The sequence below is a fragment of the Podarcis bocagei genome (assembly GCF_964188305.1).
Source record: "Podarcis bocagei genome assembly, chromosome: 3".
Lineage (NCBI taxonomy): Eukaryota > Metazoa > Chordata > Lepidosauria > Squamata > Lacertidae > Podarcis > Podarcis bocagei.
The window spans coordinates 94,314,832-94,332,174 of NC_138127.1; the positions used below are offsets into that span (position 1 = coordinate 94,314,832).

Sequence of the window (17,343 nt, forward strand, 5' to 3'; positions counted from 1 at the left end):
CTCAGAGAATGAATGTGGCCCTCCAAACCTTTCCACCTGTTGACAGTCTTTCAGTCTACACTCCAAGTGTTTTTGCCTGGCCGGAATATGTCCTTGAACCTCTGATCATGCCTCTTTCCCATCCCTGTTCTATTCCCGATTTCCTTTCTTTACTCACTCATCTCCAGGTGAACGGTTGCCTTGCTATGCCAGAAGGGACACTGTTGCAATGATGTGACCAAACCAGCAGTTTCTGAGCCCTGGCACTCGGCAGGCTGGCCCATGCAGGGCTCTTGCAGAAGGGCACAATGTGGCTCTGCATAAACAGCACATGCAAGCATACTACATCCCCTTAAAGCAGGAAGGGACCATTTCCTGTTAGAGGGCTGCATTGTGGAGGGTGTCAGGGCAAGAGTGTGTGGAGCAACAGATGTGAGACTGTCCTTTGTACACCATCTTACATTCCAAAACTAGCCCATGCATTGCATCAGAATTGTATTGACAAATCTTGCGCTCTCCCAGTCATTTTCGCAGAGGAAAAAAGCATTTTTGCTTCCGTTGTGAGAGTGCCTCTCTGCTAACAATGATCCAAGGAGTCCTAGTGACTCCCTCTTTGTCATTGAGGATGATAACCTAAAAACCTAGTTTTGTTTCTCTGTGTGAATTAAGCTGCTTTAATCTCTGACAAGCTGCATTTTTGCCTCGTTGCTTCATCCTTGGGGAAACTGATCTGCTTCCAAAATGACAGCAAGGGGCTGCAACATTCAATATATTACAGCCACAGCTGGCTCGGTGGTGTAAAAATTTTAAGTCGCTAGACAAACTGGGAATTTGTGAATAAGAGAGAATGCATAGTAGCAGCACAAATCAAAATGTGTATAGCCATTTGCAGTCAAAAAAAGAAGATAATGCCTTAAGGTCAGGAGTGAATTGGCCACCTGGGAGTAAAGGCTGCCTCTCCAGAGGGACTTGTGCTGGATTCAGAACACCGAATCATTCTGCTCCTTTACCCATCCTCCTTTGCAGAATTTTATCGTGTTCCATGCGCAGCAGGGTCCTCTGCCTAGAATACATGTGTGAAAGACAGATCAGAGCGTCTGCCCTTCTTATAAATGCTAGGCCTGTGTCTTGAGTGCAGCACACATGGAACAGGTGTTCCTTATGAGCAATGGCATCACCGCTCATGGTGGACGACTGAGTCAGAGCCTGCTCCTCCTGCCAAAGCATAAAGAAAAGGAACTCTCTCTGCAGCAGAAATCAGCTGCAAGCCAGCTGTCTTGTCTTTTCTGCTATACAAGATTCAAGCGAAAGCTTTAATAAGGAACTGGTCTTATCACTAGTTTGTTCAGGAAAAAGAACATTTACTTTTAGTTTTTTCCTACTCTATCCAAATATTGTTCAAGATAATTATTTGCAGGTTTATCCTGCAATTCACTCTTTTGACCAAAAAGGGTGTACCACAGGGATCAGTGGCTCTCCAGATGTTGGGGTGATGGGGAAGTCATTCAGCAACATCTGGAGGGCCACATGATCCCCATCTCTGGTGTGCAGGCGGAATCCCTGCCTGATACCACTAAGGTCCCACAGGTTCAGAGTGATCCCACAGTAAGTAGGCTTGACTCCTGACAGGCTGCTAAGTAAATGAGTAACAAGACATTAATAGATTCCTCTTATCATTTGATAGGCAGGAGGTAAGTCACACTCCTGCGTTTAGGGTTTCAGAAGCAAATTAAGCTACAATCCTGCATGCACTTACTTGGGAGAAAGTACAGTGAAAGTCGGGGAGAATACGTGCGTAGAAATGTAAAACAATGGTTTGTTCTTGGGAGACTATGTGCAGCCTTAACCTTTGTGGCAAAAGCCCAGTTGCGTTCAATAGGCATTAGCACAGTTCAAGGATACAGCTGAGCAAGGCAAAAGCAGAATAAATGTAAGAAAAAATCTGCAGTGCTTTGGTTTACCTCATGATCTTCTGGAAAGGAAAGGGAGAGTATATAGGATATTAATGTGCAAACCCCATGATCTAAAAATTTGCTTCTTCTGTCTGACTGCAAACAATTTGGAGAGTTTTCTATTTTCTCTCTCAGTTTATTTGCCTACTTGGGCAGAGAATCACTTGGATATTTGCCTGTTTTATACACAGTGCTTGGGGCACGTCCCTGTAGCAGCATTTGCAGAGGCCTAGTAATGCAAATGTTTAATTATTTTTCTGTTTCCTCCTCCTGTCTAAGCCCAATGTTTATTTTCTTTCCTGCATTCTGCTTGCTTGCTGCTCCTACAATAACTGCGGCAAGTACCGTTGCCCAAGCAAAGGTAATTTTTCAAAACCCAGACAGTTTGCACGAGGGGGATGAATACCAGTTTAGATTTTCTAATGGAAGCCAGTAGTGCACACGGAGAACTCGTAAGCATGCCCTGTTATGAAATGATTGTGTAATGCAATTCCCGTTGCCTAGTTAGGTTGCTGGAAGCAACTTTACTTAATAGCAGAGCAGCTATTTGAATGGCCATGTGATGCAATCCATCCATTCCCTGGTGTCTGTTTTTTGTTGCTTCTTTTTGGCCACTGGGGAAAGAGACTTTGAGGGGAAGACAATGCTTTAGTCTTTCCAGTTTCTGCTGGCTGCAGAGCTCCAACGAGAACAGGCCCTGCCTACTTTTATAGGTAGTTTCACAGCCTGCAGGTGTGAGGCCTGCTGAATGTCCCTGTGTGATTCACAACTGGGGTTGCCAACTTCTTTTTTTACGGGGCCCAGCTTCTATGTTTTTAGCAAATCCCCCCCTGCCCCCATCACTATGAAAAGCTTTTTGCAAATCGCTGCCCTTAAAGTACCAAGTCTGGGCTGAGTTGTTTTCTGGTGGCAGTCCAGCGATTGATAAGCCTCCCTTTATATTCCTTGATGCATTGAGAGGCTGCATGCCAGGATTCTTCTTCTCTCATTTAGCCCCTTGGCTCATCTCCTTTTCCATGCCTTTTCCCCAACCTGCTGGGCTGCACACCTGGAACCCTGCTATTCTCCCTGTAAAGCACTATGATACCACTTTCAGCAGTCATGGCTTCCCCTGAAGAATTATGGGAGCTATACTTTGTTAAGGGTGCTAAGAGTTGTTGCGAGGTCTGTAGTTCCCCTTACAGAGATGGTTTAACAGTCAGCCCTCATTTCGGGGAACCCTGGGACAGATTGAGATACAATCTCTGTTTAACAACTTTCAATGAAGGAAAGTCCAGCACCTGACTTTGCTCTTCGTATCACACCCTCAAGTCTTAAGGCTGCCCTGCGTTCCCAGTCCTTGGTCCTTGTGTTGTTGTTCATGACATAATCAGTCCTGGCTTACTGGCCAGCAGATAACAGGCTTTCGTATAAGACTTTGATCAGAACTTTTCTTCTCTTACCAGTGACCTTTGGACTTTATATATATAGAGAGAAATCTCTGAGATTCAAGTGTGCAGACTAGAATTACTAACTTTGCAGTGCAGGTTGTAGATCGCTGACGCCCAGTGATGAATCTGCATTCATATAGATTGTATGCCTATGGGAAGGGATTACCTTCCATTTAATTTTAAAAAGTCGTGTTTAGGTACCTAAAAATAACAATTTAAATACAATCAGCAACAAAATCATAGGCCCACACACATGCACCTCCATAACTATGTATCTGCATTTTTGCTTTCCTTTGCAAAATGCACCTCAGCTGTAGGATTTTAGGAACCCTTGGGCTCCCTTAAACTGGATGTATTGACATTTTTAGTTCCCTGACAAACAGCTTAACTCCCCAGTCTCTGCAGTAGGCCTTGTCTCAGCACGTGCCACTTTTTGATTTGAATTGTGAAGCACAATGTGGAACGCACATTTCTTACTTGACATTTTTGTTCTCAGTGCGCAACTAACAGAGAAACACAACATCATCCGCGTTTAGACTGTGTACACATCAGAGAGTTAATATGCACATAGGTCATGCACATGGGTCATTTTTCCTGAGCTTGCTTTTGCCCATGCATGAGTACTTCTAATTGAACTGTTATCTCAATGGTTTCCCATCTGCACTATTGGGCAGTCCTTGATAATAATAATAATAATAATAATAATAAATTTTAATTTATATCCCGCCCTCCCCAGCCAAGCTGGGCTCAGGGCGGCTAACAACAGTCAAATAAACAATCAAATAATAACACATTCTAAAAATATTTCATTATAAAAATTAGTTAAAATCAAATAGATGGCAACCGATTAAACAAAATTCTGTGCAGGTTGCCAGAGGAGGGAGTCAGGCTGCGCCCTGACCAAAGGCCTGGCGGAACAACTCTGTCTTGCAGGCCCTGCGGAAGGATGTCAGGTCCCGCAGGGCCCTAGTCTCTTGTGACAGAGCGTTCCACCAGGTTGGAGCTGCAGCCGAGAAGGCCCTGGCTCTAGTTGAGGCCAGCCTAACCTCTCTGAGGCCTGGGACCTTGAGGGTGTTATTATTTGCAGACCGTAGGTTTCTCTGTGGGGCATACCAGGAGAGGCGGTCCCGTAGGTACGAGGGTCCTAGGCCGTATAGGGCTTTAAAGGTTAAAACCAGCACCTTAAACCTGATCCTGTACTCCACCGGGAGCCAGTGCAGCTGGTATAGTACTGGATGAATGTGATCTCGCAGCGAAGACCCCATAAGGAGTCTCGCCGCGGCATTCTGCACCCGCTGGAGTTTCTGGGTCAGTCTCAAGGGCAGCCCCACGTAGAGCGAGTTACAATAATCCAGTCTGGAGGTGACCGTCGCATGGATCACAGTGGCTAGGTCAGGGCGAGAGAGATAAGGGGCCAACTGCTTAGCTTGGCGGAGATGAAAAAATGCCGCCTTTGTTATAGCTGTAATCTGCGCCTCCATAGAGAGGGAGGTATCGAAGATTACACCCAAACTCTTAACGGACGGTGCTGGCACTAATTGCACCCCCGCAAGAGATGGGAGTTGCCCCCTCGATCCCATATCGTCCCGCCCCAGCCAGAGGACCTCTGTCTTCGAAGGATTTAACTTCAACCGGCTCCCACGTAACCATCCAGCCACAGCTTCCAGACATCTGGTCAGTGTGTCTGGGGCCGAGTTAGGATGGCCATCCATCAACAGATAGAGTTGGGTGTCATCAGCATACTGATGGCAACCCAGCCCAAAACTCCGGACAAGCTGGGCGAGGGGGCGCATAAAGATGTTAAAAAGCATCGGGGAGAGAATCGCACCCTGAGGCACTCCACACACCAAGGAGTGATGCGATGACAATTCCCCCCCAAGCGCCACCCTCTGTCCCCGATCAGAGAGAAACGAGCGCAGCCATTGAAGGACTGTGCCCTGGATCCCCACGTCGGCAAGGCGGTGGTCCAGGAGTTCGTGATCGACCATGTCAAAGGCTGCTGACAGATCTAAAAGAATCAGCAGCCCCGACCCGCCTCGATCCAGCTGTCTGCGGAGATCATCTGTTAGGGCGACCAGAGCCGTCTCGGTCCCATGGCCAGCACGGAAGCCGGACTGGAATGGATCCAAAGCAGATGTTTCATCCAGGAACCTACCAAGCTGTTCAGCAACCGCTCTCTCAATCACCTTACCCAGGAATGGAAGATTCGAGACCGGGCGGTAATTGGATAGATCTAAGGGATCTAATGATGTTTTCTTTAAGAGCGGACGCACCACCGCCTCCTTCAGTTCCCCTGGGAATATCCCGGTGCCAAGGGACAAATTGATGATATCCCCCAGGGGGGCCCGCACCTCGTCTGGACACGCTCTAATTAGCCATGACGGGCACGGGTCAAGAGGACAGGTGGTGGGCTTTCCAGCTTGGAGGAATCTGTCCACATCGGCTGGAGATATCCGGTCAAAGTGGTCCAATACTGGACCCGAGGACAGTCGAGGGGCCTCCAGTTCCTTTATTGTATCCAAATTGGCAGGGAGGTCATGGCGGAGCAACAGGACCTTCTCCGCAAAAAAGCTCGCAAATGCCTCACAGCTGTGTGTCAGATTGTTATTTAAATTTGGCTGTCCTTCAAGGGACGTTAAAGACCGAATTATACTAAATAATTGCGCCGGGCAAGAGCTAGCGGATGCAATGGAGGCCGAGAAGTAAGACTTCTTAGCGGCCTTCACTGCCATCTCATAGGTTTTCATAAAAACCCTATAAGATGTTCTTGAGGCTCCGTCACGGGCACCCCGCCATACTCGCTCTAGCCGTCTGAGGTCCCGCTTCATTTTCCGAAGCTCCTCGGTAAACCAGGGGGCCCGGTTTCTGCGGGGTCGCAGAGGGCGCTTAGGTGCGATCTCATCGATGGCTGCCAGGAGCTGGGTATTCCAGCCCTCAACAAGCTCAGTCAATGAGTCGCCAGGGGGAGCAAGGTCCCGCAAGGCCTGACGGAATCTATTAGGGTCCATCAGCCTCCGCGGGCGAGCCCAAATTGGCTCGCCACTTAAGCGGGGTAGGGGTGGAAAATCAATCCTGGCTTTCAGTGCGTAGTGATCAGACCATGGCACCTTCATCGAGGGAGACATGATCACATCTATACCGGCGCCAAAGATCAAATCCAGCGTGTGGCCTGCTTGATGTGTGGGGCCCGAAACAAACTGGGAGAGCCCTAGTGTCGCCATGGAAGACACCAGGTCCAGAGCCTGTGAGGAGGGAGTGGCATCAGCATGGATGTTGAAGTCCCCCAGTACCAATAGGTTGGGGAACTCCAAGGCCCAGCCAGCCACCGCCTCCAACAGGCCTGACAGGGTGGCTGCTGGTGCGCTAGGTGGCCGGTACACCAGCCAGACAGCCAAGCTCACCTCGGAGCCCCACACTAGGCCAACACATTCAATGCCGGGGATCGATGGCGATGGTAGAGCCCTGAAAGAACAGTCTTCTCGGATTAATAATGCCACCCCTCCCCCCCGGCCCACAGTCCGCGACTGGTGGAGGACGGAGAAACCTGGGGGCGCCATCTCTCGTAAGGTGACAGTTTCCCCTTCGCGCACCCAGGTCTCCGTCACACAAGCCAGGTCAACCCCCTGCGAGGTGAAGAAGTCTCGCAGGGTGGCGGTTTTTTTGCCTATAGACCTGGCATTGCACAACACCAGTGACGGAGGTGAGTAATCCTTGCTCACCCTACCTTCGTCCCTCGGGATGGGGCGCAGATTGGAAGGGGTACGAGCATATCCATATCTCAATCCCCTTCGCCTATGACATCTGCCCCCACCGCCATACCTCCCTCGCCCCACTACGGTAGCAATCCCAAGCCTCAAACCAACCTCCATTTACAGAATAGAAACAAGTCAAATCCAAAACAATTGTACCAACACAACAAATCCCCACCCCACTCAATAGCCAACCCAAACCAAACTAAAACAGAACAAAATAGAAATACATCAATAAAAACCACCGTTCATGGTGTGACAACAAAGTAAAAAATAAAAACCCCTATAAAACATTTTAAAATATATAAAAACATATTAAGCATTTGCCGCGGCAACATCAGTGTCCTTAAAACAGTAGCGGTGGCGAGTGTGGGCCCCGCCCCCTAGGCCTGGAAGAGTGTGCCTACAGGAGGGAGCGGCCTTCCTCAACCCCCACAGTGGAGCCGCAGCAATGGTGTCCCAGTGCCTCATGAGGCCTCTTAAGCTGTGGCAGTGGTGAGTCAGTCTGGCCCCGCCCCCTGGGCCTGGTGGAATCAGCCTGAGGAGGGAGCGGCCTTCCCAACTCACAGAACAGCAGCAGCAGTGGTGTTCCGGTGCCTCATGAGGCCTCTTAAGCTGTGGCAGTGGTGAGTCAGTCTGGCCCCGCCCCCTGGGCCTGGTGGAATCAGCCTGAGGAGGGAGCGGCCTTCCCAACTCACAATGCAGCAGCAGCAGTGGTGTTCCGGTGCCTCGTGCGGCCTCTTAAGCTGTGGCAGTGGTGAGTCAGTCTGGCCCCGCCCCCTGGGCCTGGTGGAATCAGCCTGAGGAGGGAGCGGCCTTCCCAACTCACAGTACAGCAGCAGCAGTATTTGTACTGTGTCGTTGTCCACACCACTTGGTTTGCACTTCCTTACCTCCTGGAGTTCTGGGAACCGGAAGTCCACTGTGGGAATATACACAGGTACAGTGGTGCCTCACAAGACGAAAAGAATCCGTTCTGTGATTCTCTTTGCCTAGCGGTTTTTTCGTCTTGCGAAGCAAGCCCATTGAAGGATTAGCAGATTAGTGCTATTAGCGGCTTTTAGTGGCTTATCTGCTGATCAGATCAGTTGATAAGTGGCTTAGCGGCTTAGAAAAAGGGGGGGAGGGGAAAAAACCAGCAGGAACTCGCAAGACATTGTCGTCTTGCGAAGCAAGCCCATAGGAAATTCGTTTTGTGAAGCACCTCCAAAACGGAAAACCCTTTCGTCTAGCGAGTTTTCCGTCTTGTGAGGCATTCGTCTTGCAGGGCACCACTGTATTTACAAATTGGTCCATGAGAAGGGGAGGCTGTGAGTCACACTTGCCTCAGGCCTAGATGGGCTAAGGTGGTCAGGGGCCCCTGCCAGGGACCAGCTGCTTTTTTGTTTGTGTTTTTAACTTCTAACAAGACTCCTACCCCAGGCCTCAGACAAGCTGTGCCCAGGCCCCAAAAGACTAATGTCTTTACAAGCCCTGGATAGGCTCTTTTATTATGATTTCAGGTCACTTCTAGTACTAGTGCCAGGAATAAAGTAAATTTGCTGGAGCAACTAACTGCTATGATCCAAAGGGAGACAGTTCAGACCTCCTCTTTGTGTTTTTATTCTAAGATACCACACTTTATAGGGGTGATTTGAATGATGACCCCATCATGTCTGGGCTGGTCTTCGGTTTGCTTTTGCATTGACTGTTTAATCTTGCAACAATTCTTTAAGAATCCAGTTCCATGTTTAAGTGATACAGATCTAAAATTCTGTTTAAACAGACCTAGTTTCTCCCCCCCCTTGCCCCCGTGCATTCCAGCCCATCTGGCAGAAATACTTGCTGGTTTCCTCTCTTCTGGATCTCAGGGATGCCAAATTCCACTGTAAAAGATTGCATTCCTGAGAGACAGCTGCATGAAAACAAGAGAAAATGATCACTGATCACTGGCTTCTGCTTTGAAAATCTCAGCAATGCCTTCCTGCACACAGAAGTGGCCTGACCCTCTGAACTCTTGCTCTAGGGAGTGTGGGGGATGACGAGACACACACACACACACACACACACAGAGAGAGAGAGAGAGAGAGAGAGAGAGAGAGATTTAAGCAAAAGGGTTTCTCCACCAAAGCTAGGCAGAAGAACTCCCCTTGTTATGATGACTTTGCTTGGATGAAACGTAAAAATGTAAAGTTTGATTTAATATGGGGTGGGGAAGATGGTGCCCTCCAGATGCTGTTGGACTCCCAATCCCCATCAGCCCCAGTAAGCACGGTCAGTGGTCAAGAAGGATGAATGTTGTCATCTAGCAACATCTGGAGGGCCACAGATTTCCCATCCTTGATTTGAGATGGCACAAAACAGGTCAAATCCATCACGTTTTATTTCATTGCCCATTTAATGCAAATATATATTTTAAGTATTTGGGCCACCCTTATTGAAGGAGGAGGGGATCTATTGTACTGATTCTTCCAGGGTGACCTACCTGTTGAATAATGTTAAGGATGACATTGTGGAGAATGTGGCAATATTTTTGAGTGACACCATGAAATTACGTCCTCCATAGGTCGTAAGAATCACCTTTGTATCTCCCGACATCTGGACAGTCTTACCTCCTACTATGTTTTGTTACCTGTGTTCCAATCCATGTATATGAAGTACTTTTACTATGCCAATAAAGGAGATTGATTGATTGATTTAACACTTAGCAAAATCTATTGCAGTTAACCCTCAAATGCTCATTAAATGCCTTTTAATGTCCTATTTCATCAGTCTCCAAAACAATTCAAGATGAATCACTATTGCCACGCCTAGCTGATTCCCTTTTCATGCATACAATGGCAACCTCACAGAGTCTAACGGATTATTCTTTTCAGCATTGTGGAATAGACATTCACTATGTACAGTACCTAAAAGCAGCTAGTTCTGTGCTGTAAAACGGCAGGTACAGGCCCTTTCAGTTCAGCTAGGCCGTAGACTCAAAAGAAAACGGAAGGATCAAAATGCAGGTTTATGAAATTATTATTTTCCCCAACAAGGCTACTTCTGCACCACCCCCTGCTTTCCTGACATCTTGGCCTGAAGGCTTGCGGTAAATATGGCTCCATTATTTCAAGGGGTGGTCTACCCTGGAAAAACACCGCCTTATGAACCCAACAGGCCTCTTTCCCCTCTGGATTTCCACATGCACGCTGTCACAGAGTCTCAGTGTCACTGTGAATTCCATTGGCATGAGGCTGACTCCCCTTCGAGGTCACTAATGAAGGGTATCAGAGACATACAGACTTGACAAGGTCTCCCACTGGGATACATTCCCCCAAGCTTACACTAGATCACCAATCAGAACATTTCACTGTTACTTATTACCAAGAGCACTGCTACATAATTTTATTTTATATTTTGGTTGCGGGGATACAGCCTAGAAGGGGCAGCTGCACTGGGGTGGGGAAGGAACTGGTGTCTGTCTGTCTGTCTGTCTGTCGGACTATTTCCAAAGATAATTCCTCTAGCATCAAAACTGAAATGTTTAAACTAGGCTCTGTTTGTTCTGGGGCGGCTGGGGGTGAGTGGGAAGCTTAATTTTCCACACCTAATTGTACTTGGAGGAGACGCGCATGGCATTTATGAGTGTCAATGTATTGAGCATGGTGCGTTAGTTAACAGGTGCTATCTCTGTAGCTTGAAGTTCTCCCTCCCTTTGGGTAGCTGAGGGAGGGATTTCAGCTGCTCTTTTCCTTTCTTAGAGATTTTGTAGAGATTTTGCTGAATTTGTCCCAGTTCAGTCTTTCGTTGGGGTTTCCCTTGCATTTGGGCCCCAAAGCTGTTGCACGACTTGAGCACTTGTCAGTAAATGTCTCTGTTTTGATAAAGGGTACATTGGAAGAGAGGAGAGGTCTCATTTGGACTGTTTGTGGTGGCTCCTAGTAATGTTGTGAACTTCCCGGAGATCTACAGATAAAGGGCGGTAAACTAGGGCTGCCACACGCCTGGGATTTCCTGGACATAGCTTGGATTCGGCCGTCAGAAACAGTGTCTGGGAAAATCTGGAAGTATGGCAACCCATGTCGGAAGTGTTGATTTTGGCGGATTTCCCAAAAAAAAAAGCCCAGAAATTTGCCAAAAAAGGAGCTTTCAACAACTTTTGTGTCCGGATTTTCACTTTTTGAAATATGGCAACCCTAGGTAAACTAAGACAGGGGTGCGGGTGGCGCTGTGGGTAAAAGCCTCAGCGCCTAGGGCTTGCCGATCGAAAGGTCGGCGGTTCGAATCCCCGCGGCGGGGTGCGCTCCCGTTGCTCAGTCCCAGCGCCTGCCAACCTAGCAGTTCGAAAGCACCCCCGGGTGCAAGTAGATAAATAGGGACCGCTTACTGGCGGGAAGGTAAACGGCGTTTCCGTGTGCTGCGCTGGCGCGCCAGATTCAGCTTTGTCACGCTGGCCACATGACCCGGAAGTGTCTCCGGACAGCGCTGGCCCCCGGCCTCTTAAGTGAGATGGGCGCACAACCCTAGAGTCTGTCAAGACTGGCCCATACGGGCAGGGGTACCTTTACCTTTTAGGTAAACTAAATAAATAAAACCACACCAAGGTAAACTCAGTATTTGGATCTGATGAACTACTTATTTACTATGACAATGACAACTACTGTTACTACTGATGGGCCTCCTATATCAGTGGGCCTCCTATAGGCAGTGGTGGTGGTGACACTTTGATTCAGGAGCCACCATTTTCATTTGCACAATGTCCACAAAGCAAGGCAGAAATTCAAATGGCAACTCCCAGCTGCCTGATGTAGGGAACCCAAAACAAGTGTCAATGCCAGTGGTCCCTGCGGTCCTTTTGAGCTTCGACAGTTGCCCCTTGGGTGCTTGGTGATCATGCTGGGCCTCAGTTGGCATGGCAACATGGAGTTAAACAGATAGGGCCCAGCTGCCATGGAGCTTATAGTCTCTAAGGTCACATCCACAGCACTACATTTAAAGCACAATGTAGTCTGTTAAGTGTGCTGGGAATTATAGCTCTCTGAGGGGGTAAACTACAATTCCCATGATTCTTTGGGCAGAAGCCCTGCCTGTTAAAGTCATATAAATGTCCTTTAAATGTATGCTGTGGATGTGACATAGTGCAGAAACAACACAGGGATGGAGGGGCAGACAAGGTAGGGAGAGAAAAATGTGGGCAAATGACTTTACACACAAATATGTAAATTTGGTTATGGTTAGGGCCAGTGCAAGACATTTTCTCCCCGAGGGCTACAGGTGAGTAAATGGCAAAAGAACACTCCGAATCAAGATGCATAGTACCAAAAGTTGATAAAGGTATTTTGGAATTTGAGGCAGAAAACCCCACGAGCAACTCTCTCCCCTGACCCTGGAAATAAAATTAAAATAACAATAACATAAATAACCAGTCATTTGCTGATAATCCGCGACATCCAAAATAAGCTACCTGCGGTGGGAGTCTTCTTCCCACTCAACTCAGGTATGTCCTGTCAAGAAAAGATTTCGGAAACAGTTCACAGCAAACAATATTCCTTCCGATTCCTTTCATGAAGGGAGAGGCGGGGTTTGTATGCCGTTCTTTTTAAGCTTCTGTCCCTTAGCTACTTTAAGGAGGGTTCAGGGGGTGGGTGGGTGATTTGATAAAAAGTAAGGAAGAATCGGGGAAGAACGTGTGGATTTCATTACTGGCCCCCCTATCTCCCCACCCCCAGGATTCAAGCAACCTAGCCAGGTTCACAAGGGGGCCAATCCCGGGGCATCCAATGTAAGCACTTCTGGGATTAGTGGGGAGGGGAGGGAATGGGAAGCTGTGAAATGGAGAGGCGATACCCACTTTGAAAGCTTCATAGCCTGCCCTGGCCCCTCTCAGAGCATTTGAGGAACCTCAGTCACTCCTATATACATTACTGGAATTTGTCTGGCAGGGTGCATTATGAGGTCGCGTTCTGGGCACCGTATTCTCCCTTCAGTCAATTTGCACCACTGAGGTGTCCTCTGGAAGCCTACATCATACAGGCGAAGGTGAAGGGGTTTATTGGCACTAAAATTAGCCGGTGGAGTTGAAATTCCAGTGCCAAAGCATTCCCTCTCAGTTTATCCTTGTATTTCACTTCCTAGGTCTAGGCTCCTCTGTGACATCACAGCAGCTAACCCAATAGCGGTCTAGAAACTTAGCTTTGTCTGCAAAGCATCACTGGGGACATTAGAGCAGCTCGCTCACTCACTCAGGCCCTTGGGCTGTGAACCTATAATTTAGTTGAAATGGAGTTGAGAGTGGATTTCATGCTCTTTATTCAGCTCATAGTGGTGAGGAGGAATGGAAGTTCCCCCAGAATGTCTGCTTTATATACATTATTTACACAATGGGCCCCATGTGATTGGCTAATTCTGGTATTCTCCTGTAGGCCAATCAGGTTGCGGATTCACTTCCACCTGGAGCTGGATTGGGTGGCTCCTGTGGACCAATCAGACTGCTGCATTCTGGATCCTTTGTTCTAGGACCAATCAGACTGCTGCATTCTGAATCCTATTGCCCTAGGACCAATCAGACTGCTGCCTTTTGGATCCTATTCAACTCAGTACATAACATTAGTATAGAGTCTAGACAGCAGCACTGAGCAGACAAAGTGGGTATCCCTTGTATAGCCATGTATAAGTTCAGCTGCATGTAATAGCCATCCCTGTTTGTCCCTATGCTTAGACTCCCCCCCCCTGGCTAATTTGAGAAATGTGGCTTTATAATGCACAGTGTTCCATGCTATTATGGTCGTCACGCCCTGTGCTATGCACCTAAGTCACAGTTGCCTTTCAGAGTGCAAAAGCTCGATGTCGTTTGCTGTCACTGAAACACACAAAAAGCACCAGCGGATTCCTCAAAAACAAATGGAGTGAAACTTGAGTCATGTAAATTTTTCTCAGCAGTCAGCTCCGCATCTCATGACAAGCATACTTCAAGTGTGCCCTTTTGCTGTATCATCTCAGGGTCCTGCTAAATTGAAGCCTGGGACTCAATAAGCTTGTATCCAAGGCTGAGCAGTTGCCTTCCTTCTTAGTGATAAGACATACAACTGTTCATGTCCACCTGTTTAGAAGTCACACTTAATGAGATTTCAGTCCTTGGCTCCGCAACCGCTGTACAGATTGTCCCATGGATCGAATGTACCAACTTTTTACCTTGCAAGCTTATTCTTTTCTACATGCAGCGGTACCTCAGGTTAAGAACTTAATTTGTTCTGGAGATCCGTTCTTAACCTGAAACTGTTCTTAACCTGAAGCACCACTGTAGCTAATGGGGCCTCCTGCTGCTGCCGCGCCGCCAGAGCATGATTTATGTTCTCATCCTGAAGCAAAGTTCTTAACCCAAGGTACTATTTCTGGGTTAGTGGAGTCTATAACCTGAAGCGTCTGTAACCCAAGGTACCACTGTATTGCCAGTCACTGTCAAGTAAAGCAGAGACCACTAAAACATACAGTCTGAGTACATGCTATACTTTTAAATCAAATTCAAGCCAAAATCCTATCTAGTCCAGCATCTTGACACGAGCATTCAAACTTGCAACTTCCCAACTGCCTGAAATGGAGGAGTCCAAGAAAATCTGTTTTCTCACTTGATCCTGCTGAATGTATAAACAGATTCCCAACACAGGAGATTGAGCATTTCTACAGATTGGTACCAGAGCTTTATTCTTAGCGCAGACACAAATCAATGGAAAAGTCAATACTTACAAGGATCTGGATATATGAGAGCTGATTTTAATCAGCCAGCGTTGTGACAGCTAATTCAGTTGTGTGCACTACATTGGGAACAGTGGCCTATTTATTAAAAAAAGCCCGCCTGCCTTACTTTCCTCACACAGGGCAAAAGCAAACAAAGCACAACAGAATAAAATCAAACAATTTTACGCCAGTCTGGTATACAAGTTGTATACCAAAAATGGCTGGTTTCTGTGATGTGCATGCTTTGGGTAAATGAAACATAGCTCAACTTTCTCTGTACGTTTTGTTCTGCTTTCGCCAGTCGTAGAGGGGATTTTGAGGTTACAAAGGTATATTTGTCTTAATCTGACAGAGAAGGTCACATGCAGAATAAACTGGCACAGATCTTAAAGACAACAATCACTTCAACCACACACATTCATGGTTCTAGAAGCTTCTTGAGTTATCTTGATGTATGAACATTTATGCTATCTTATACTGAGACATACTATTGTTCCATCTATCCTTGACTGATGGCAACTCTCCAAGATCTCAGTCAGAGGTCTTGCCTAGTTTACTACTGGAGAGACCATGGATTTTCTGCAAGCAAAGTATGCACTCTGTAATTACCACATTGGCAGCATTTAATTCTGTGTGTTTCTTAATTCCTTGCTGTGTACAAACCATGCCTTCAAAGCACATTCTCCTCATCAAAGAATTCTGGGCATTGTAGTTTGTTAAGGGTTGCTGTGAATTGTAACTCTAGGAGGGGTAAACTACAGTTCCCAGAATTCCTTGAGGGAAAGAATATGCTTTGAATGTGCTTAAAAGGGATAGTGTGTAATTCACAGCTCAGATTCTTTTATATATTAAAATGCCATACAGTACAGTCAAGGACAGTGATTAATTGATAATGATCATCATCTTTTCCCAAATGCATATCTCCAAAGTTCCAGCCGAACAAACCACTGACCAAGTTGATAAACCTGAGTCAATCCAGGGGCCACTTTCCTCCTCCTTGCCCAACGGATCGGATCTGTTGTTGGGGAATTGATAGCAGAGTCCCCACCTTCCTTCAACAGCTCATCAACAGCGTGGTAACACTTCTACAGGTAGCACCTGCAGAATGCCGATTTGTTAGGGGAAGTGAGGAAGTGGTTTGTGTGTGAGAGAGAAAGGCTTGAAGGTGGGGGTGATATTTTCAAAGGGGGGGTTGTAGCAATTGCTGTGTATGATGATGAAATAGTACCCTCTGATTTTTGTCTTTCTGAATTATGATTCTCACTGCCGTCTCCTCCTGTAACAGGCTGTGTGAGAAAACACCAGTCTGTGTTGGCTTCTAGGCTTGTGAGCCCATGGAGCATGCATGTATTTTGGGATGAATGGGAAATTGAACCAGCACTGCTTCCAGATGACCTGTTTATCAAGCATTTGTCCTGATTCATTTGCCCAAAGTTTGCAAGGAGGTTAGACAGTGTCAGCAATTTATTGAGCATTCATTCTGATTAGTATACAGGGAGGTTAGACATAAAAAAAATAGGAAGCTGGCTTATACGGAGTCATAGATTCAAATCATAGAATCATGGAATTGTAGAGTTGGAAGGGACCCCAAGGATCTTCTAGCCCAACCCCCACGCAACCCACCATATGGGAATTGAACCTGCAACCTTAGCATTACCAGCACCATGCTCTAACCAACTGAACTATCCAGGCTGACCATTGGTCCATCTTGCTCATTATTCTCTACAATGACTGGCAGTGCCTCTCCAGGATCTTTCTTTCCCCCCCCCCCTCAAAATTTTTTATTGGTTTTCCAAAAAAAATTAAACAAACATCTTAATTGTACTCAATCCAATCTTAGTAACATTGTTAAGTGATAGATAGGTAGCCGTGTTGGTCTGCCATAGTCAAAATGGAAGGAATTTTTTTATTGTTAAGTGACTTCCTCAAATCCCCCTGGCTGAATTTCAGTGTATATCATTGTAACAGTTTTCCAAAACCAATTTTCTCATAAAATTAACTTAATCACTTAACATCTTTCTTTGTTTTCATTTTGACTTTAAACATATTATTCTGTAACATCACATATTTAAATCCTAAGCCTATCTGATATTTGCAAGCTTTTCCAATTAAGTTATCTTAACATATTTAACTAAATAGTCTTTGAATTTCATCCATTCCTCCTGGTACTCCTCCTCCTTCTGGTCGAGGACTCTTCCAGTCAGGTTGGCTAGCTCCGAAAAGTCCATCATCTTCATTTGCCATTCCTCCACTGTTGGGACTTCTTGTGATTTCCAATTCTTAGCTAACAAAATTCTAGCTGCAGTTGTGGCATACTCTCCAGGGTCTTTCTTACCCACATTTCCCAGTGAATTTTCCTGTCACTTTCCTTATTGCAAAAGTCCAGTTTTGGGAGGGCAAAGAAGGTTTGTTGCATAAGAGCAACAAACAAAATCAACTGTAATTCCACAAGCTGAGGGTGCTAGCTGAATTCCATCTGAAAGTAGGGGCTCTGTGAAAGCCCCACAAATGTGGCCCATTTGGTTCAATTTCCATTTG

At 46.7% G+C, this 17,343-nt stretch overlaps 1 long non-coding RNA gene across 2 annotated transcripts in view; it reads right to left on the reverse strand.

Moving 5' to 3' along the window:
- Positions 1-8,839: 8,839 nt before the first annotated feature.
- The window catches only part of LOC308584210, a 31,318-nt gene continuing 22,814 nt past the window's right edge, over positions 8,840-17,343 (reverse strand). The window contains exons 2-3 of one of the 2 annotated variants that reach the window (XR_014006643.1): positions 9,575-9,755; positions 8,840-9,004 (exon numbers count right to left, since the gene is read on the reverse strand). This is a non-coding gene — a long non-coding RNA (uncharacterized lncRNA). Of the gene's footprint in view, positions 9,005-9,574; positions 10,534-17,343 lie in introns of those variants that run through there. The other variant, XR_014006644.1, reaches the window with a different exon arrangement.